The 6629-nt window shown below is 39.1% G+C and overlaps 3 long non-coding RNA genes across 3 annotated transcripts; 2 read left to right on the top strand and 1 right to left on the bottom strand.

The window, feature by feature from the left end:
* The first annotated feature begins 1695 nt into the window (after nucleotides 1–1695).
* LOC134224723 (uncharacterized) lies at nucleotides 1696–2637 on the top strand. The gene is made up of 3 exons (XR_009983038.1): nucleotides 1696–1822; nucleotides 1898–1978; nucleotides 2052–2637. It is a non-coding gene; the product is annotated as an uncharacterized LOC134224723 (long non-coding RNA).
* Nucleotides 1745–3106, bottom strand: LOC134224722 (uncharacterized). Its single transcript, XR_009983036.1, has 3 exons — nucleotides 2904–3106; nucleotides 1892–2015; nucleotides 1745–1833 (listed from the first exon to the last, which is right to left on the bottom strand). It is a non-coding gene; the product is annotated as an uncharacterized LOC134224722 (long non-coding RNA).
* A 2005-nt stretch (nucleotides 3107–5111) lies between these two features.
* LOC134225896 (uncharacterized) lies at nucleotides 5112–6310 on the top strand. Its single transcript, XR_009983348.1, has 5 exons — nucleotides 5112–5460; nucleotides 5518–5620; nucleotides 5727–5844; nucleotides 5909–6027; nucleotides 6096–6310. It is a non-coding gene; the product is annotated as an uncharacterized LOC134225896 (long non-coding RNA).
* The last annotated feature ends 319 nt before the right edge of the window (nucleotides 6311–6629 follow it).

Here is a 6629-nt window from a genome sequence, read left to right as displayed (position 1 = left end):
ATACCACGTTAAAATAATTCTTACCAATTTTTCATGTTATACATATCGCTGTTGAACAGCTTTTTAACACCATCTGTAATTCGCAGTATTCCTTCGGATGTGTGTGCCTTCACATATTCTTTCGTAGACAAAATGCCCTCCATGGCGATTCCTCAATTTGTTTTATTGAGGTTGTACTGCGAAAACAATCGCTCTACGCACGCTGATGAATGCGGCAATGACAGTAAAAGCTGCCTTACACCTCGGGAAAATTTTCCGCCGGAATTTGGTCCCCGTGTATTTTAAAGGGGGGCGGGATTTTGATTTTCCGTGTCCAAATCCCGAAAACATCGCATATGCAAAAATGCATGGGGAAAAAATCCGCGGATCAAATTCCCGAGGTGTGAGGCTACCTTAAGGCCGGAATTATTTTACTGAGAATCGGAAAAGCTATCTCATCGTTCACACGTTTCGTTGCCAACACTTTACTCCAAAAGAGTACGCTGTTTTGTCGTTCTTCCGCTGTAAACTGATTCAGGTCAATATTGCGAACTTCCCGGTATTCCGAATCGGCTTTCTGCAGATCGCCAGGTTTCACTAGATTAGGAAAGCACTGGAGCAACGGCATGATGGTGTCGAACTTCCTTTTAATGACATTCTCTGGGTCCAGCACAGCGAGATTAATTAGCACTGGATCACCAAGATCGATGCGGGATTTAATCTGATTACATAATGTTATGTAGAAGTTCATCATGTTGGTAGTAATTTCCGTTGCACATTCCACACCGATTGTTCGTGAATGAAGATGCTCCTCCAACAGCTGCCTCGCTTCGGTACCTATGTACAACGTTTCTAGTTTTTTAAAATTCTGCTGATTGAAAGTGACTTTACTTAAATCTTTTAATTCTGCCATGTATTCTGCTTTCATAAAATTATCAAGCACTGTGCGATACAGTCTTGATATTTCAGTATGTAACCGACAGAGCTCCGGTTTTTCTGACTGAAATAATCTGTTCATTTGGTTTATGATGGGAAGAATCTATCTCAGAAATTTCAAATAAATTATAACGGCGGGATTTTTCAAACTGTTCTGGATAGCAGCCATCTTTTCACGAGTCGATTTGTCTGCACGGACATCAACATAACTAAAATAAATTAGCAGTACATTGTATCGTTCCAGCATGCGTTCCACAACGGACTCCAATGATAGCCATCGCGTGGCAGCCGGATGCAGCATTTTTAACGGTTTCAACTCGACGATAATTTGTAGCTCCCTGAACCGACTACCCCTTTGTCCTCCAGAACTAAGGAAGTTACAAAGCTGTTCGACATAACATGGAATGTGTTTGCAAGCATACGATGAGCACGAAGCTAAAGAATGGCAAATGCATTTCATGATGAAAATATTTGAGCAATCTTTTTTAAGCATGCTGGCCACCGAGTGATGTGCTCCCATCATCACATTAGCACCATCGGATCCGAATCCTATCATATTGTTTCTAAATGGAACCTGGTCGGCTTCGAACTTATCGACGATCATCCTATACAGCCTGTTAGGACGCCGCGTTAACAGCCCTGGTCGCAGCATAACAGCAGCATGACAACTCGCGCGCATCAGTGGTAGTATAAGGAAGACAGAGAGAATTATTACGGTGGTGGTAGATAGTGTAGGAAGTAAACAGGAGAAAGAAAAATAATAAACAAAGTTCGCCATCGCTTTGGAATGTGAATTCACAATTAATTAGATAGCAAATCGAAAATAGTTCTCGTGGAATTAAATTGTATTTTTAAATCGTTTACGATCAGCAGGAAAAGGTATCAGTCAGTTGTGATAATAAATCCAGTGAGTAAAACCTAAAAAGAAAGCTAAAATAGTGGAAAAATCAATGTAAATAATCTCATCTATACTCACCTGCAGACTCGGTTGAAAATCAAAATCCCAGTTCGGAGTGACTTCGGCTACCAATCAGGTGGATTTGCAGTCAAAGTAAAGTCGATCGTAAGTACTAAGTAGTACCCGTGAGAAATTATCTAAACTAGGAAAGCAAAATTTAGTAATTATACTTGAGTAGCAGTTCCACGGAAAAGTCGCTGGCAAAAGTAGGGTAGTTGAACCATACTTCAACACCCAAATATAAGGAATCGAGGAGCATTGGTACAGTGGGAGAAACCAGTTTATTTGTAAGTAAGCTAGATTAATGAACTATTGTTGTTTATTCTAAATATTAAAAATAAATTACAGTTCAGCATTGCTGAAAACAAATCAGCTGCTTCGGAAAAACTTGGTTTCCCTATCGGGAACACAGCCCATCTGCTGTAGCATCGACCACAGATTCAATGTGGTAGAAATAATCGCGCACTGAGAGTTGGTCACCATTTTGTTGGCTTGATCGGATAACCATTGCGAGCGATTTTAAACCAGAAAGATCCGTTGACTCATCGATGAGTAAACGAAGAAACTAGTTCTCATAATCTCGGCCAACTCTTTGAGGCTAGCTCTGCCTATGACGTTGGTTTGTATAGCTGTAATTTTTGTTCTTCCCAGTTTCAGGTTTTGTGCAACGATTGAATCCTTGAAAATTCGCTTCGACAAATCGACAAAACTTTCGACATCCATTGCCGAAACATTATGCTCTGCTCCCCATGCACAAATTTGTAATTCAGCGACCATTGTAGATTCCTTCCGGGATAAGAATTTGTTCATCACTGATGAACTACCGGAAAAAACTCAGATTTCCTCCCATAGTAATATGTTTCGCTGTTTTACCAAAAACAAAACTATTTAATAGTTGGCTAATCTTCTTTGCGACTGCATCTACTTATTTTAAAGGAAAGTTTCTTTTCGTTTAGTTAATTTGCTTTTTGGAATAAGCCCAACATGAATTATTGAGAAGGTTAGTCGAATTACTCTTAATATTTCTTACCGGAAGACGTTGACACCGTTCCAACCGTAGCGTACCCTCTCTCAGCGCTCAACCGAGTATCACCAACGTTTTTCTCAGATACGCTAGTACCTCTCCTATCCTCTGATGACAATTTCCGAATCCTTTTCTGTTGGTTGGAATCTGTGCAGGAAATTGCACCGCCGGAACCAGATTCGTCCAGACTCGATCCTGCTGGTGTCTCGGCTGCTGTGAAATAAAAATGTTGCTCAATTTGGTTCAAACTAAATTATTTCATTCTTACCTTGTTGGTTTTGGCATTGTATGCCTTTTCTCAAAAATTTAGCCATAATGCTATTCATTTTAAACCCGAATTTCAATTTGGAAAATTTAAAAATGGCTTCTTGCTTCTATGCTCTAGTCGGAAGTCGTACTTGCTGCTATGGGTTGATGAATCGAACAATGAAAAATACTTTTGAAAATAAGCGCGAGAGCGTGAACGGGCGGGAAGTGTGAAAGAGTGCGAAATTGTAAAAGAGCTGGTGAGTCCCACTGAAAAAAAAACCACTGAAATGTTGACAGCGCAAACAGGGCTGCCATGCTGCCAATCACATTTTGTTTTCATCGACGGGAAACGAATCGACTGTTAATCAGTCAGTATACACTAGAAAAAAAATCACACTTTTTCGGTGATGCTTAATTGCCTAAGAAAATATATACAAATCTGTGATTTTCCGGTAGGAACAGGATAAAATCGGTAGTTTTGACCCGGCTGTCTGTGATCCGGTAGGTGAGGTAAAAATCGGTAGGACAACCGATAAATCGGTAGGTCTGGGCACCCTGAGAATGATTAATAATTGATGATTGAAATACGTCATTTTTTGATGACACTGATGGCATGCAAAAATTATGCTGCGTTTACATTTCGCTATCTTCGCTATAGACCAATGCAAACTCTAACTTAACCTCACTTATTTTGACAGTTCACAGAGCTTGTTTACAAGGTGTTAGAAGAAAAATCGATGAAGGGAAAATTAAATTTCATATTTTTAGTTTAAAATTGCTGTGATCCGAATATTTAAGTGTTATTCTTTGCATTCAGCATGAAATCAATCGCAAAGGACATCTACATGCGAATAAAATGACGAAACAATTTTATCGGAAGCTGCGCCGGAGGCTAAGTCCCGGAGAAAAAGCTCTGTGAACTGTCAACCTACGTCATCATGCACTGGTCTATAGTAAAAAATATCGTTATGATTATGTTATGTTTAGATTAGGCAAATGATCACTCGAGTTATGCAACGTTTTGACAGGGCTGGAGAATAGGCTCTTTCATGTGACACTGCTGAGACTAAACATGTTTACAACCGCTGAACCAACCGTGCAAATCCGAAGCTGTCACTTCCATTGAGTATAGTGTCAATTTACCGTAAAATCAGCTGATTTCAAACGTCTCATGTAAAGGCACATTGAATGTCTCAGTTTAATTTAATTGCAAAAATGGGAACGTGTTCAACTTTATTTCCATTTAAGTGAGTTGAACGAATTTATTTATTACTGCTACGTTTTGACAGAATTGAACAACTCAGTTGAATTCAATTGTCTTGCCAAAAGTTGAACATGTCCAACTTTCATTTCGTTCAAGTGAATTTAATTAAGGTGTTTACCAGGGGGAGAAGGTGGAGCACTGAATCCCTACCCCGACATGTGCGACATCTGGATTTGGTTCTAAAATGTAAACAACAGTGTTAATTCTCTACCACCTTTTTGTTATGGCGAGACAATTTTTATGCACCCTTTTGTTTTCGATATTTTATCAAAATTTAACACTCAATCATGCAGCAATATAACGATGTGGTATGCTTGAGATTCCTACTTGATTATATGGACTCGAAAAAGAATTTATTTGCAGTAACTAACCGAATATAAAAATGTTCGCATTAGCGATTGCGCCCTAACACTGGTTCTAAGCTTCGATGCAGTGTACACGAGCTTTGTTCGCCAGTGACAGGCGTATGAGGCCCTTGGTGTTTACACGTTCAGTTGGCGTTCGATTCAAGCGATTTGCTCAATTAACTTGCCTTGTCTAAACGTAGCATAAGTTTTTCGATTCGTGTCGTCAAGTACAGTCAAGGCGGCCGTCCAATCATATCAGTTTGTCGAGTATCTTGATGATATTTCTTTTGTATATAATTGAATGTTTCATTTAATAGTCTAAACGTAGTATCAACGAAGTTTATGTGAACCGTGAACTAGTGATTATTTCACTAGTGATTATTTAAGCAAATAATTATAATTATGGTAATTGAGTGATTAGATGTTTGAAATACGAGTATGGAAAAAATTAGCTTTTAATTACAAAATTTGTTATGCATTTACTTTGTAATATGTTCCAGGCTTTGTGTTTTCATGCTCACGCTCGAAAACCAAACCGTCATGCAGGACACTATCGAATGGAGTATTTGGCCTGAGCTTCCGACGAACAGAACGAGTAATTAAACGCCGTCGTACCAAAGAATCACACACTGATCCGCTTGCCACCGTAGGATCGGATGCAACTCATGCGAAAATTGAGCTTCCTGCCAATATCGAGTTATTAGTATGCTGGAACAACTGAAGTATATTTATATAAGTAATCAATTATACTATCTTTCAGATGCTCGAGTTGCAATACATAGTTCCCAATTCAAGCTGTAAGCATCGCGTACTTGAGCTGTGGAAAGCAACGTTCTTCAAGCGGCAGGAATCACGGGATTCCGGTGAGTTCTTGCAGTACTTGCAAACTTTTCCTGTTGCGGCAGCGTATAACGGAAAACTGGTAGGGACACATATTACAACATTGTTCTAATCAAATACTTTTTCTAGATAACATTAGACTTTTATGCCTTGATGCCTAAGGCAAACTTATTCATTGATGAGTGGAACAAGTTAGAAGATAAAATTTTGACTGCTCACCAAGTTATGTTTAGAGAGCTAACTAATGGTAATTTCCTCAAGCGTATGAACAATTGATTATGACTATAATTGCAATGTTTGTTTCTAAATAGATATCGTACGTGCTCTTGCAATCATCAGATTTGAAAAACCCTCGCGTGGATCAAAGCGTTCAAGGAATGATGAGCCGGCGTTGGATAATCCGCTGGCGGGTTTGGTAAAATGGATTCAGGTAAGATATAGATTTCATTGTATGATGGGATGGTACATGAATTATATGATTTCATGTTTTATAAATAGCCTTAAGAAGATTTTCCGCAAGCGGGGGAAAGCATCCCAATATTGGCGGTTCGTGGACAATTTCCAAACATGTCAGACAGATGTGCGGTTTGCTGGGAATCTGCAGTTATTCCTGTTGGAGAGGAAGGGTTTGGCATTTTGTGCCAATGCTTCTCCGTATTTAATCAAGTACCAAATCCTGCAGATAAAAACTTCTTCCTCTTCATCGAAGGAGCCCTTTTTAATACCAGTACATTAAAGACTACTGGAGTCAAACTTCTGCAAGGCTTGCAATGACGAGTTATAAACGAATTGCTTTCAATAAATATATCCGTAAGATACTAAATAATGATATTACATCTATATTTGAAATCTTCTATATACATAAAAATGAATTTCTGTCTGTCTGACCCTTATGGACTCGGAAACTACTGAACCGATCGGCGTGAAAATTTGTATGTAGAGGTTTTTGGGTACGGGGAAGGTTCTTAAAATGGTTCGAGACCCCTCCTTCCTTTGGAAAGGGGGGCTTCCATACAAAAGAAACACCAATTT

This window comes from Armigeres subalbatus, chromosome 3 (assembly GCF_024139115.2).
Source record: "Armigeres subalbatus isolate Guangzhou_Male chromosome 3, GZ_Asu_2, whole genome shotgun sequence".
Classification (NCBI taxonomy): domain Eukaryota; kingdom Metazoa; phylum Arthropoda; class Insecta; order Diptera; family Culicidae; genus Armigeres; species Armigeres subalbatus.
The sequence above is the reverse complement of the archived record's forward strand: the minus strand, read 5'-3'. Positions and strand labels throughout refer to the sequence as shown.